We start from the raw sequence: 14,838 nt of genomic DNA on the forward strand, positions 1-14,838 counted from the left end.
TTATGTCGCGTCTTGAACTTTCGACGGCGGGTGCTCAAGTAAGACCGGCAACGCCAACTTCGTGATTCGCTGACGCTAATGTGGCCAAAGGGTGAACTGACACTGATGCTGCTCACTACTGACGAATTTGGGCGTGTAAATTAATAACTTACACGGTGACCTGTGAAATGTATGTTTTGTTTTTATTTGGCCTTTGTGTACTGATCGCAGCAACTGTGTTTTCCGCTTATTAATTAAAGAAGATAAGGTAGACGTTACGAGATTTAATTTTTCTGGAGATAACTTTTGGATATACTGCGTTGTTTGATAAAAAATATTTCTTTGTGCATGTAAAGTGAATCAGTGGTTGTCTGTAGAATGTTGTGTAGGTGTATGAGGTGTTGCTGTTGCATTAAGTTCTTTTACCGACGTATATCGATATCCACCTGTGCCACATACAGATTAAATGACGCTTAAGTGGCGCATAATATAAAAGTGATTAGGTTGTGCAGAGGATAGAATGAAATGACAATGACAGCCATTTTGCCCTCTTGTATGATACTGCCGAAGGAATACATGCGCCATGCTTCTTTTAGTAAGGCTAAGGACAAGCTGAGTCGAGTGCCTGAACTCGAGTGTTGCGTGTTGATTGTTAAACGGTTATCACGCCTTCCTTTCTTCGTACCTTCTTTCTTTTCCATTAAAGTATTGAATTTGAGGAAACGAACCTGGACGCGGTGGTCGCGTTTCGTTGGGGGTGAAACGCCTTTGCTGTGCGATGTCAATGGACATTAAAGGTCTCCAACTGGTCGAAATCATTCCGGAACCCTCTACCACGGCACGTCTCTCTATCTTTCCTGTGTAAAAGTATATTTTTGCGCCCTGGTCTTATCACATCGTGTGAGTGCTAATGCTTTTTTTCGCTCCCCCAATTTCGTGACATCCTCAGGCTTCGGATTCTGAATGGAGCCCCTCTGCTGTGTATACCTGCACTGCCGATAATTCTTACAACGTGGAAATGTGCGTTCATGTGCAGCAATGTTACGGAGTGAAAAAGATCGAATAACTTTATGAAATGTGTGTAACGAAGTTCTTCGTAGCCATATGTACTGAATTTGTTGCTCGCGAGAAAAAGAGATTATTTTATGAGTAATTCCCTACTTAACCTAGCCGATCGCGCTAACCATTTAAGCACCGTGGTGGATTTATCACGACAGGAAAGGTTTAACAACGTTCTCTCTTTAGATGGACACAGAAAGCTTTCCATTTAGTACAGGAAGGAAAGAGGGTATGAAATTGTGTAGAAATAGAGAGGCGCTGTGATAGAAGCTGCGATTAATTTCGACCACCTAAGATTTTCTAAGCGCACGGCAACCTTTTGCATTAAGCCTCCATGAACAACCGGCCGCCGATGCTAAGAATTGATTTCGCGTTCTCGGGACCATCAGGAGAAAAAAGCCTACCGGGAGGGAGTATATGATAGGCCAATGTATGCTTGGTGATCGTGAGCACGTGGAGGTGGAAAGTATGTTGGATGGGGATTGGGAGAATCTGACGCTACTAGGCCTTTTCTCCCAGCCCACATTTCTCATCGGTTCGCCAAAAAAAAACAGCTCTAGCATGGATATGTTGCTCAGAAAGGAAGTGCGCAATGAAGTTCCGTCTATTAATTGCACTGACCTTCCACGGCCGTCAGAGAATGCTATTCGGTGTTGAACAAACGCACCATAGTACCCGGCCATGAATAGTAACAAAGAATAAGGTCTTGTTTTTCGTCGAGAAAATTGGTGTTTGAATCAAAAAGCATAGATAAGAGTCTTACACTTAACAATTTATTCATAACCTCTTCTTTTGTGACAATGATTAAGAAGAAAATAATATTTATGCTGGATTTCAGCGGCTTTTAAAGCTTTAATTCGGCTTTCCTCTTAGAAATACACCTGAAAACTTTGTTTCAGTTTTACCCCTCCCTACAAGGCGTGCAAAGTACCGCCCCCTTTGTCACCCAGCAGACGAGCCTGAAAATTTGTCTTCGCTGGCGGACGCTGCCGAGACGGCCCCTCCGATGATTTTGTGCGCCTCGGTGGACGAATCTCAGGCTTTCTGTAATCCGCCTATTAGCTGAAAGGAGTTTGGCGACGCTAGCAGTTTTGCTGTTGCGGGTGCAGGAAGAATTAAGAGAAAATTCCAGAAGACTCGACTTGTCCCAGCTGAGCCACCACAACTGCTGCGAGCAGACAGGGGAGAGATGAAAAAGATTTTAGAGAAAAGACTGAAAGAACAGAAGCATTTCGCAGGAACAGCGACAACAGAAGCGACAACGGCCACCTCAGCAATAGAAACCCCTTCTATGTGGCAAGCAGCCTTAATTACAATCCACGAGAGCCTCTCTAAACTTCGTTTATACATGGCAGTCAACGCTGACAAATCTAGGGAGCCTGTTCGCGCAGGCTAAGTCTCCGCCCCAAAAGTAGTTCGCCCTACAACCAAAGTGAGCAGAAGCATATTTCGTTTCGGCAAATCTTAAGTGCCGTGGCTGCCAACCATCTGGACTTCGTTTTATTTCTTGCCGCATTTTCTTTCTGCGACTCGTGGGAACTAAGATGAGATATGGCGGTACGATACGCGGCTGGTAGGGGCGAATCGTTCTCACTTCGTCTGCGCCTAAAACGTGTTCACGCTCAGGCATACATATAGCCAGAAGGCCCGAACAATGAGTGGATCACAGCTTCGAACATAATTTCCAAGGCTAGGTCTTCGCTTTATACCGCTCTTTGTTTTCGTCTATACTGTCACCGTGGCTTCGCGAAGAACTAACAATACGTGGCGGAGTAATATGGTTTCGCTGGAGCACTACTTCCGCATCCTCTGCGGCGTTGACTGCTATGTGTGGTGCGGAGCACAGATCCCTGCCCCCAAGGGCCAGGAAGCTGACCGCCTCTTTTGTATTCTCTGGCGATTCAACTTGCACTCCTCACCCCTGCAGGTCTCTTTTTCCTCTAGCGTGTCCGACCCTCCTACTGCCTGCCGAAATCGCTCCGAACCATATACTAATCAAGAACAGTCCCTGTTCTCCGGCCTCGTTGCTATTCAATAACCCCAATACCCATACCCATCCACCCCAACGTGGTGGTCATGGCTAACCCCAGACCAGCTGACGGAGCAGTTGGCTTTGGAAACCCTGGTGCAGGATGTTGTCGGCGTTTATTGCTGTGTCGTAATGAAGTTGTGCCTCTCGGGCGTCGCTATGGTGCTTCAAGGGGTCGAAGGAACTCGAAGTATGTGTGAAGAATTCTTCCGTGCGGAAGGCGGCGCCTACAGTGTGAACGCAATTCCATCGAGCTGTTCCTGGTAAATCGTCACCATCATTGTCAGTCTGACTACACCCACTTCAGGGTAAACGCCTCTCACATATCCAGCCGCGGCGGATCTATCCTCGCTAGTTTCTTAATCTGATCAGCCCATGTAACTTTCTTCTGTTGCTACACTTGCCTTTTCTTCGTAAACATTCCATTGCCCTTAACGGCCATCCGTCATCTCGCCTTGTAATTAGTTTCCCTGCCTAAGCCCATTCCTTCCTCTTGATTTCGACTAGGATGTCATTAATCCGCGTTTGCCCTCTCACTCACTCTGTTCTCTTCCTGTCTCTTAAAGTTACACCTATCATTTTGCTTTTCTTCTTGTAGGATAACTAAACCACGTCTCTTTCTTTGCGTCTTACTCAAGCGAGGGCTTTAAAGCTATGGTATTTCAACCTTCTAAAGTAGAGCTGTCACCTCGAAATGTCTCGCCTGGCTCTGCAGGTCAGAAGTGAGATTAAAAGAGTAAGATATCAGACAAAAGGGGAGAACGTGCAAATAGGAAAACAGGTAAGCAACGCGGTGTTTTTTCAATGAACTTCACACCGGCCCCGCGGGAAAGATAAAGATTTAACACATTCTGACACCTCAGTAAGGAGCACCATCGGTAGCGATGTAGTGAATCTAATAATTCGATGCGTTATTTGCTGCCAGTAAATGAGACTGCATCGAACTTTTCATTTAACAGAAAAGATCAGACAACGTGACTTATATTTTGAAACGCATACATTAGTTTGTCAGTGCCTTACGATTTAGCCCATGGGTGCCATGACATTCTTTCGGCTCCGACAAAAAAGTTATTTTTGCGAATAGGGATGCTAGAAAACATGTCATTTCTTCAGTCGTACTTGTGCTTTAGCAGTTTCTTCTGGTAAAAAAGACATGCGTCCTTCTTATAATTAATCGTTTCTGAGGCAACAACAACTTCTTGCCTTGTATGTGCTTCTTACAGGATGCACAACTGACCTCCGTTGGCATGGACCACCATTTATGTTATTGCCAATAAAACGGAAGCCTTACTTTCGCGTTTCCTGCTGTCAATTAATAATAATAATAATAATAATTGGTTTTGAGGGGAAAGGAAATGGCGCAGTATCTGTCTCATATATCGTTGGACACCTGAACCGCGCCATAAGGGAAGGGGAAAGGAGGGAGTGAAAGAAGGAAGGAAGAAAGAGGTGCCGTAGTGGTGGGCTCCGGGATAATTTCGACCACCTGGGGATCTTTAACGTGCACTGACATCGCACAGCACACGGGCGCCTTAGCGTTTTTCCTCCATAAAAACGCCCAAAGACGCATTTTTGCCCCAGCCACCCAGCGACACATCGCATTCGGCGCGTGCCGTTAAAGGCGCAACCATCGGCTGGCTGACGCCAGCTTGCACTTTCCTTTTTTTTTTCTGAAACGGAAGCTATAGCAGGGATCAGCGAATATGTCCGACTGGGATGCAGCCAGATTTGGTCGAGTCACGTACAGGGCGAGAATAATCGCGTTTTCGAAATTATAAAAACTGATATGGCTATTACTAACCACCGGTTACAAACTTCTAATTGCAACTAGGCGCATAACTATAATAGCTAAAACGTGAATTATTAAAAATAGTTAACCAGCTAACTGCCTAAGACGATTCACCGTTTTTCTGGTATCCGCCAACACTGGTAATATTATGCCATATTTTCTTTCCCGAAAAGCCTATTTTGAAATTTTTTGAAAGTGTTCGCTGAAACATCCGGTCTCTGAGTGACCAATCACAGAGGACCAAATCAACGTGAAATGGACAGCGGAAACTGGACAGCTTATGGAGTACGACCACTGTAATTCTTTTTCTACACTCTTAAAAGGACGCTGCAGATATAGAAGTTGACCTGTATGATAGGGGCAGCGCGTTCCAATAGTCAAGACCTCCACCGTGGAAAACAGAGATTTTATAAGTTAAAAAGACCAGAAAACAAGACGCAGGCGTCGCGTCCGCTGGCCGAATTAACAAGTAAAATTCGTGCATCGATACCCATTTTTCTCCACGGATTCGAAAGCCTACGCTACACCACCGTTCATTTAAAAACGGCTGCAACGCGTCCTTTTGGCGGTAATGACGTCACGGGTATGAATCGGCTAGAGGGAGGATTTTTAAATCCGATTTTCTTGCCGACAAATGCGTCTTTTGCTGCCGGAGAAACGTCGACAAAGCCAGAAACAGCGACATAAGGAATTTGTACTGAGAAACGTAATTACATGGAGTTGACTGCAGTGTCTCCCTTAACGAATCAGCAGCTTCTAACACGGCTCAGAAGATTACACGAAATCTTAGGTCGATACGGTATGCAAAAGACACGATGAGCGACAGAAACCGATTAAAGAGCGCAAGCACTCTAAATACGAATAGGCTTACATGTAGTCCGTGTACTTCCAGCTTTCCAGCTTTTATTTCTTTTTTGAAAATCAGTGTTTTTCGGCCAGTTGTGCGATGCAAAAACCGAAAGCGTCGATTATTGGTAAAAAAAATATCAACGTTTAGAAAAGGCGTACAAAATATTTCCCCAATTTTTTACCTAATTTTTGCCGATTCTACCCAATAAATGTTTCTCTTCCTCCTCCTTACTGTTCGAATTGGTCTGGGTGATTATTTCCATAACGTCGCGCGGTAAGAAGTCCTAGTGCTTAACTGTTCATGTGGAAAAAAGAATATTTGAATGTGGGTGTTCTTTCCCCCAAATTGCATAATTCTCCAGCGTGACTACCTTGTATTGGACGTGATTATCGGTTTTGTATATACCACTCTATATCTTACTGAGAGTGAATATTGTTGATGACATAATAAAATTTTAACCCTGCTATTTTTGCTACTGTGCAGCTTGTGGCAGACTGATTTTAACAATGCGTGCTATGAAAGATTTCGTTTATTTTTATTTTGTAATCCAAAACTGCCTACAATTACTGCTCTAGATCTTAATGTTATATGTTTGATTTTTTTCTAAACCGACCTAATACTGCCCTGTCGTACGCTAATCCAAGAACTCACTAAACCTATAGCTATAACCAATTAATCTGATGTAAGTGGAAGCCTGAGCTTACGGTCAGATACCAGACTTTCCGCTCAGGTGAAATGCAATATAATTCACATGCCTTTCCGATTCCAATTTTCTTAAATGACGGCGCCTAACTATTTAAGTGACCATGAGTAGGAATACTCTGAGGCGCTACCACTGCGACAGCCGGAACGCCCAGAATATGATTGGTGCTCCTAAAGGTTCTGCTGCCAGCCGATAGATGACGCCACCATCTACGGTCCCAACAAACTGGCGCTCACCGCTTAAGCTTCCGCCGCATCTCCTCGGTTGCCACATTTAGTGGCATGAATGATTGAACAACGCGTAGGGAAAATTATTTATGTGTTAATAAAATCATTATGTGGCCGGACATCATGTGCTGATAACATGAAAGTATCTCGCGCATAGCGGTTAACGCGACGAATACGGATCGACGCGCCCTCAAAGCCAGTGCACACATGTCCCGTTTGCTAGCGCAAAATGCGTGCCTTTCATTCTATAAACAGGTTGAGAGAGTTGTATTCAAGCAACAGGGAAGGAACGCCAGATATCTGCTTAAGTGTTATATCCTTTGCTCTGGTCGCCCGTTTGGCGAAACCCTGTAACAGAAGCGGCCACGCACACGACCGCACCTTCCTCACAGAAAAGTTCTCAGAGCCTGCCGTAAAAATGTTGCCCTAATGCTTGTAGCTCCATCTTACACAACAGTTCAGACATCGTTACTTCAGCATAAAACAGCCAACACGAATGTAAAGAATGGAAAAGGGGCGAGCAATCGACATATGACGTTCCAGAGCAGCTGGACAATTTGGGGATCATATATTTTTATTTATTTATTTCTTGTACTCTCAGGACCAAAGGCATTGCAGACGGGAGTGCCCTAATTAGGATAAACACCAATGAAATAGAATACAGTGAAAATAGATATTGCAAAATAAATTTCCTCCAGAATAAACAAATAACATCCAGAAAACGTTAATAGTCTAAAACAATGTATAGTATACAGTGGAATCAGATGTAACACACAATCAGCTTTCTTCAGAATAAACAATATTAGCTACAGCCTCGTGAAACATTTTATTATCAGGAATGGCTGCAATATTGAGGGGAAGGCGGCTCCATTCCACAGATGTGTGGGGAAGATATGACTGAAACGAAGATTTGGTGTGGAATGTTGGGATGCCAACCTTGTGGCGGTGACAAATGCGACGTGAAATGTATTCGGGGGGTGACATGAAATAGTCGTGAAGCGCAACGTGATGATATGGCTTGTGAAATAGTGTTAGGCGAAAAATTTTGCGGTGAGATTGTGACGGTGGGAGTGACACGTTAGATTTCATGGCTGTGATGCTTGTCGCACGGTTGTAATTTGAAGAAATGCCGTACGGTTTTAATGATAAGGAACAGATCTAATTTCGTAATAATACTAATTATCACAACGGGAAATTTAGTATTGTTATATGCTAGAGGTGTCTTGACCTGGTTACAACACCATACTCAACAGAGTAATAAGCCGCTGACATCTGTACTCTGAACACAAATACGCCTATGTGGCAGTGAACAGGGGGCCAGCTTTCCTGGGTGTGCACTGGAGGGCATTTTACTCGCTTTTTAATAATAATATTAATCCTTTATTTGGGTCGCAGGAAATATACACGACACTGGAGGGTGGCAGTAAAAGCTGTCATGTAAGACAGCTTGATAGAGCCGCAGGCCCCCATACACTAAACAGCGCCACAGCGGCACACTGCTTTCTGTTTGGAGTGTGCGCTTTAAAATCATAGACAGGTGTTATGCCTTCGTTTCCTACTGTCGTTTATACACATGGGGCCACGTAGGAGCATCTCCTTTTCGCAGGGGCCGGTCAATGCAGTGCTGGCATTCCGAGTGGGTATCTTCAACTGGCGCACCTTCAAGTGTATCTTGAGACAACCTGCTTTTAATGATTTCGAGGACCATGATGTCGAGCGTTTACATCACGCTTCAAGCTGCGCACTTAGCTAGACGCATACCTTTTCACGGTGCTGATAACTGCCGTTGTGTCTCTTCTGGTAAAGTGTAAGTGCTAACTCAGTGGAAGACGGAAAGGTGTAATATAATCACGTGGAAATTATTATGTTTATTATTATGTTATAAAATATTTGCTTTGATATAACTTATTGTGTACCGTGCTAGAGAGAAGACGGTCAGATGGTCCTTGATAATCACAAAATGAACTAGGAAATGGAAAGCCTGAAGGTGCTTGGCAATTTTTTGACAGTAGGACATGTATTCGTCTGGACAAAGCGTTCATAACTGGCAGAGAATCAGGACAAGATTCCCATTTTAATGCTATTCCCACTTCCTACCCTCCTTACCCTCACTGGGCCTTCCTCCTCAGAGTGATGACACTAATTAATCCCCGCCAATGATGAACCCTTTGCCCATACAAAGACAAGTCCTCCTCTTCTTCTTCTGGTAGGGTATAAGTGCTAACTCAGTGGAAGACGAAAAGGTGTAATGTAATCACGTGGAAATTATTATGTTTATTATTATTTCATAAAATAATTATGTTTCGATATAACTAATTGTGTACCATGCTAGAGAGAAGAAGGGTCAGATGGTTCTTGATAATCCCAAAATGAACTAGGAAATGGAAAGCCTGAAGGTGCTTGGGAATTTTTTGACAGTAGGACTTGTATTCGTCTGGACAAAGCGTTCATCACTGGCAGAGAATCAGGACAAGATTACCATTTTAATGCTATTCCCACTCCATACCCTCCTTACCCTCACTGGGTCTTCCTCCTCAGAGTGATGACATTATTTAACAAAAACAAGTCCTCCTGTCGAAACGTTGGCAAACACCGTCAAGTTTATCGCTCCCATGTTCGCTTTGTAAGCGTCTAACGAAAAGTTTGTTAACACATGGATAACCCATCCATCAGAACACACTCTACAGCAGGAAGAACAAAATTCTATGGAAGAAATAAAAAAGCAAGAATTCTACTGTTTGCTTGATTTGTCCTGGAACCGCAGGGACAGAGCTAGCTGCTGGAAGCACGTTCGGTGCGCACGCCAAGAGGAGTCTTGAGTGCTCATCTTTAAGCCGGGCGACGACTCATCGATCGCGCTAGCCATCTCGCGCTCTGTGGAAAAGAACTCGAAAAAATGCATCGCTGCCTTCCGCGAGCAGGCTACCAAGTCCGGAAGGAAGCCATCAACTGCGCTAATAACCAGCCAGGAATAGGCGGACCGGGGCCGCCAAACGTGCGTCGTCAGCGCGATGCATTCCTTCAGTCGCGCGTACTGTTCGAGGTCACGTGACAAATGCCTGCGGGCGCTCCTGCAGGACTAAGAGGAATTCGCAGCGTCTTTTCATCTCAGAAAACGACATCGCGGAACCGAAATATTTTGGCCTAGAAATGGGTTTTATATGTGCTCGTATTGCGCACATGCAGGGATGCTTGCAAGTTATCGCGCCTTAATATTCATCCATGTGTTCTGAACTGGATTCGAGGGTTTTTATCTAACCGTCAGCAGTTCGTATATGCCAATTCACACTCTTCATCCTTAACACCTGTGCTCTCAGTGGTACCTCAAGGAACGGTACTCGGGCCCCTCCTTTTCTTGATATATATTAATGACCTACCGTGTAACATTTCTTCTCATATCCGACTCTTTGCCGATGACTGTGTCGTTTATCGAATCATTACTAACTCCACCGCCCATCTCGCATTACAAACTGACCTTATTCGCATACAGGACTGGTGTAAAACATGGCTCATGTCATTAAATATTTCTAAAACCGTGTTAATGTCCATTCACCGTCGTCGTAATTACGTAGCGCCTAATTATAATATTAATAACCTGCAGATTGGAACATCCGAATCATTCAAATATCTTGGTGTGCATATCTCGCGTGACCTAACTTGGACCTGTCGTATTAATCACATAATAAATTCTGCTAATTGTGCTCTAGGTTATTTACGCCGTAACCTTTCACTCGCTCCTCCCCCTATTAAACAGCTTGCTTTTCAAACCTTTGTGCGTCCCGAGCTTGAGTATGCTAACGCTATTTTTGATCCGCACTACGTTAATCTTACTAACGCCCTCGAATTGGTTCAGAACCGCGCAACACGAATCATTCTATCAAATTATTCCTACCACTCAAGCATCTCAGCACTAAAAGCTCGAATCAACTTGCCCCCCCCCCCCCCCCTCCTTGCCTCGCGCCGTAAGATAGCACGTCTTAACCTTTTTCATAAATTTTTCCATTCTTTGCCTCTTGATAACCCCTACATAAAAAGAGCCCACCGCATCGCCCGGTTCAGCCACAGTAACGCAGTGTATCCCCTACAAGCCCATACTGTGACATTTCAGCAGTCATTTTTTCAGCGTACTGCACGAGACTGGAATGACCTGCCCACCGAAGTTGCCATTATCATCAACCCACTAGAATTCAAGCGGAGCGTCGCGAACCTTTCATCTTAACATTTTTTACCATTGTTTGCCAGATACCGTCCACTCCCTCATGTAATGTCTCAACCGAGACCTTTGAGGAAATAAATAAATAAATAAATAAATAAACAAATAAATAAATCAAAACAAACAAAGCGAGTCGGAAAGCCGAAGTCTGAAGAAAAAAACGGCTCGGCTCTTGTAGGCCAGCCCTTCAGAGTAGCTGCAGAGGTCTGGAGTTGTAACGCGAAGGATGAAAAGAAGTTCAAGATGCAGCAAAGAGTTAGCTAAAGAAGGAGGCTGATGAGTGCGAGTACGAAAACCAGTAATAATAAGCAATGCTGTCGGACACTTCTCGAGAAGCTGCAGCACCCTTTGTGGAACGGCGCGTAGTCAATCCCTCCATCGACACACTCGGCGAAACCACAGCATGAGTGCCTATATTATTTTAAACATACATTTATTACACGGTCGTGTCCATAGCGAGGGTAGGCAGAGGAAAAACTCAAGAATCGGAAGAGTTTATCGCAAAACCTTGCGCCCATCAAACCAAGAAGGCAAATCGAAGGAGGCGACAGCGATAAATATGGTGGTCAGTCTTCAGTTACAAGCCTCGGCTTATACCACGTGTTTCAGGGACGGTGATCTCTAATTTTAAGAATTGGGTTTTTAAATAAAGAGAAGCTTTTTGTGGCACAGTAATAGCACTGTTGGCGGATGTAAAATAAAGCAGGCGAAACCTGTTACTAGTAAAGTGATGAACTTAATTCTATTATTTAAATTTTAACAATTATCGGTAGGCACCTTATTGCATTTGGAGATTTGTAGCTGCCCATAAGTAATAACCATATCAGTTTTGAAGCGAAAAGCTTCACTACGAAAGCTTTTCGAGCCGTAAGCGGCGCCGCAAGTTGGACCTTGAATGTAGTTAGAGGTCAGCGGGGCCGCAAGTTTCACCATGAATGTAGCTATAGGTCAAATCATGAGCATAACTGCTGGTAGGTTCGACAAATGATGCGAGCTACAGCAGCGACACCAGCGGCTGTTACGAAAACTATCTCGACTTCGACCTTTGACACTGACCTTTGACCTTGACCATCGGCCAAGCGAGAAAGCTTCTGCTGGAATCGCATGCGTAGGTTAGTTCTGTATAAAACGCCGGTGCACTTTGATGAGTTTAGCGGAGCGCTAGGTGTGATCGATGCGACGCCTGCCGTGGAGACTGGCAGATGAGCGCTCCGTCGCCGCGTTGCGGAGAGGAGGAAAGGAGGGATCCCAGGTGTGCTGCCTACTCCCTGCGTGACGTCACACACCTTGACCGAGCAGAGCGGGAACGCTTCTGCTGGAATCGCATGCGCAGGGCATCAAAGTGGGTTCTGCATAAAACGCCGGTGCACGTTGATGCGTTCAGCCTAACGCTAGGTGTGTTCGATGCGACGCCTGCCGTGGAGGCCACCAGTCGCTGGACCAGAAACGTAGTCAGGGAGATGCAGCTTTCGACTATGGTTAACCAGGGCTAAACCACCAGCAATATTTTTTAGAATTGTTACTGCTGTGGCTCGACATAATTTGGCGACATCGTGCGAAAATACATGCGCTTTTAAAAAGCACGCACGCAAAGAAGCCCCTGTAGTGCATTTAACTATTAGAAATAGCCATGTTTCGTCGAGCCTTGGCGCCAAAAGTAATCGTGTTTTCAAAATTCTAAAAACTTATGCGACGATTTCTAACGGCCGCCTACAAATTTCTAATAGCAACCAGGTGCCTACTGATAATAGTTAAAAGTTTCCTATTTCCGCTTAGTTAATCACTTTTTTAGTTAACATGATGCGCTTGTTTTTTGAAGGCCGTCACCACTTGAATTACCATGCCGCAAAAAAGCTTCTCTTAAACTGATAAACTCATTTTTTAAAAATTAGCGATCACCTTTCCTGAAACACATGGCATACGGGGCGCATTAATTAAAGGCTGTTCTACATCCTCGGAGCCACTGCGGTTTCTCCCCTCATTTCCTAACCTTTGATCCTATTTTTTTAACTGATTTGTAGGCTATCACTTAAGCGTGGAAATTTTTCTACCTTTACAAAGTACCAATAACACCACAAGTTTAACGTCATATCCGTCAATAACCGACACAAGGTTGCATTTGCCGGTCTCCGGTAGGAAAACTAAGTTATTCCTCAGCTGTAACTCTATTCAAGCGGCTACCCATACATACAGCTTACGTCACCCTTGCGTAGGGCGGTCGAGGAGTGCATACCTGGTAACAAAAAATGAAATTGCACAGCAGGCTCTGATTTCTGGGAAAAGTGCTCATGTCTAATTTGTTCGCGTGCCTATTTGGCACTACTTTGGTGCAAGTGTTGCCCTTGTAACCGGGCGGCTTAGACACGGATCTGGGTTTGTTTGCAGAGAAGTTCAGCGCCCGAGCGCTTTACACAATGATGACGCGGACTGTACTTACCAACCTTCTCAGTAGCCTAAAAAATGAAGTGTTTCTAAAATAAATGTACGTTTAACAGCTCTCTGAACTCGTTATTCTTCTGTATATTGAGAAGCTCTTTCCCTTCGCATGGATATAAATGCTTTGGTTTCTCGCATCTTGTTCTTCCCTTTAACCCTGCACCCGTCAAATTTTCTTCTTTCCCGAATAAAAAGCAGGCAGGGAGTATGATAACCCCGGTAAATGAGAACGTGGCACTATAAAGAAAAAAAAAACTTTCAGAAAGAGGTATCACGTTTTAAATTTATGATGGAAATCTCGGCACGTTTCCGACTTTTATCGACGATGCTGAAAATATGGCTGGCAGCTGGATTGATCAGCGACATGATTTTACAAACGCAGATCACGTGGCTGTGTTGTGGGATGGTGTACTTTTTGGGACGGTGTAAACATACCAAAAATGCAGGTGCAATGCAGGTGCAATGCAGAGTGACTCGGCCGAATAAAATAAATCATAAACTTCGCGAATAGCCCAAGAGGACGGACCTTTGTATCGGTACAACATATCAGAAGTTAAGTTGCAAGTTTCCCATCTATCGAGCTAAGAGTGCGCTTTTGTGTCGAGGTTTGAACTAAGCAACCAATTTCGCGCACTTTCGAAACATAAATGGCAACATAACTGGGGTTCCATATTCACCATGCACTCTATGAACTCAATCTAAGGACAAATTATTAGTCGCTTTTAGGATGTGTTCATAAATCAGACACTCCACTTACAACATTTTCAGTAGAAAGACGATAGGTCGTCTCTAGACAGCCTGCCAACTTTCTATTAAAACGCTTTGCCCAAGTAGCGGACGCAAGAATTATGACCTGTTGGTACTGCCGAGCAAGCTTCTACGAATGCACGGTTGCAATATTACACACATACGCTTCCCGTTAATATTTCATCATCATCACCATTATCATCATCACCACCACCACCACCACCACCACCACCATCATCATAATCACCACCACCACCACCATCATCATCACCACCACCATAATCATCATCATCAGCAGCCTGACCGCCCACTGCAGGGCGAAGGTTTCTCCCTTGCCTCTCCGATAATCCTGTTCGCAACAGCCGCGGCCACCTTATCCTGGTAACCTTCTTCATCTCATTCGCCCACCTTTCTGCCTCCTCCTGCTATGCTTGCCTTCTCTTGGAATCCACTCTGTTACCCTTAAGGACCAGCGGTTATCTTGCCTTCGCAGTACATGCCCTGCCCAAGCCCATTTCTTCCTCTTGATTTCGACTAGGATGTCATTAACCCGCGTTTGTTCCCTCACCCACTCTGCCCGCTTCTGGTCTCTTAAAGTTACACCTATCGTTTATCTTTCCAAACCTCGCTGCGCTGTCCTTAACTTAAGCGGAACCCTTTCCGTTAGCATCCACGTTTCTGCCCTGTAGGTGAGTACCGACAAGATACAGCATAATTTTTCATTGCAGAACCATTAAAGAGACCTCAGTTTTAAGTTAGCCTTCGAAGTAAATTCTGACTACACAGTACGGTTGCATATTCCGAGG

Source organism: Amblyomma americanum, chromosome 6 (genome assembly GCF_052857255.1).
Source record: "Amblyomma americanum isolate KBUSLIRL-KWMA chromosome 6, ASM5285725v1, whole genome shotgun sequence".
NCBI classification, from domain to species: Eukaryota; Metazoa; Arthropoda; class Arachnida; order Ixodida; family Ixodidae; genus Amblyomma; species Amblyomma americanum.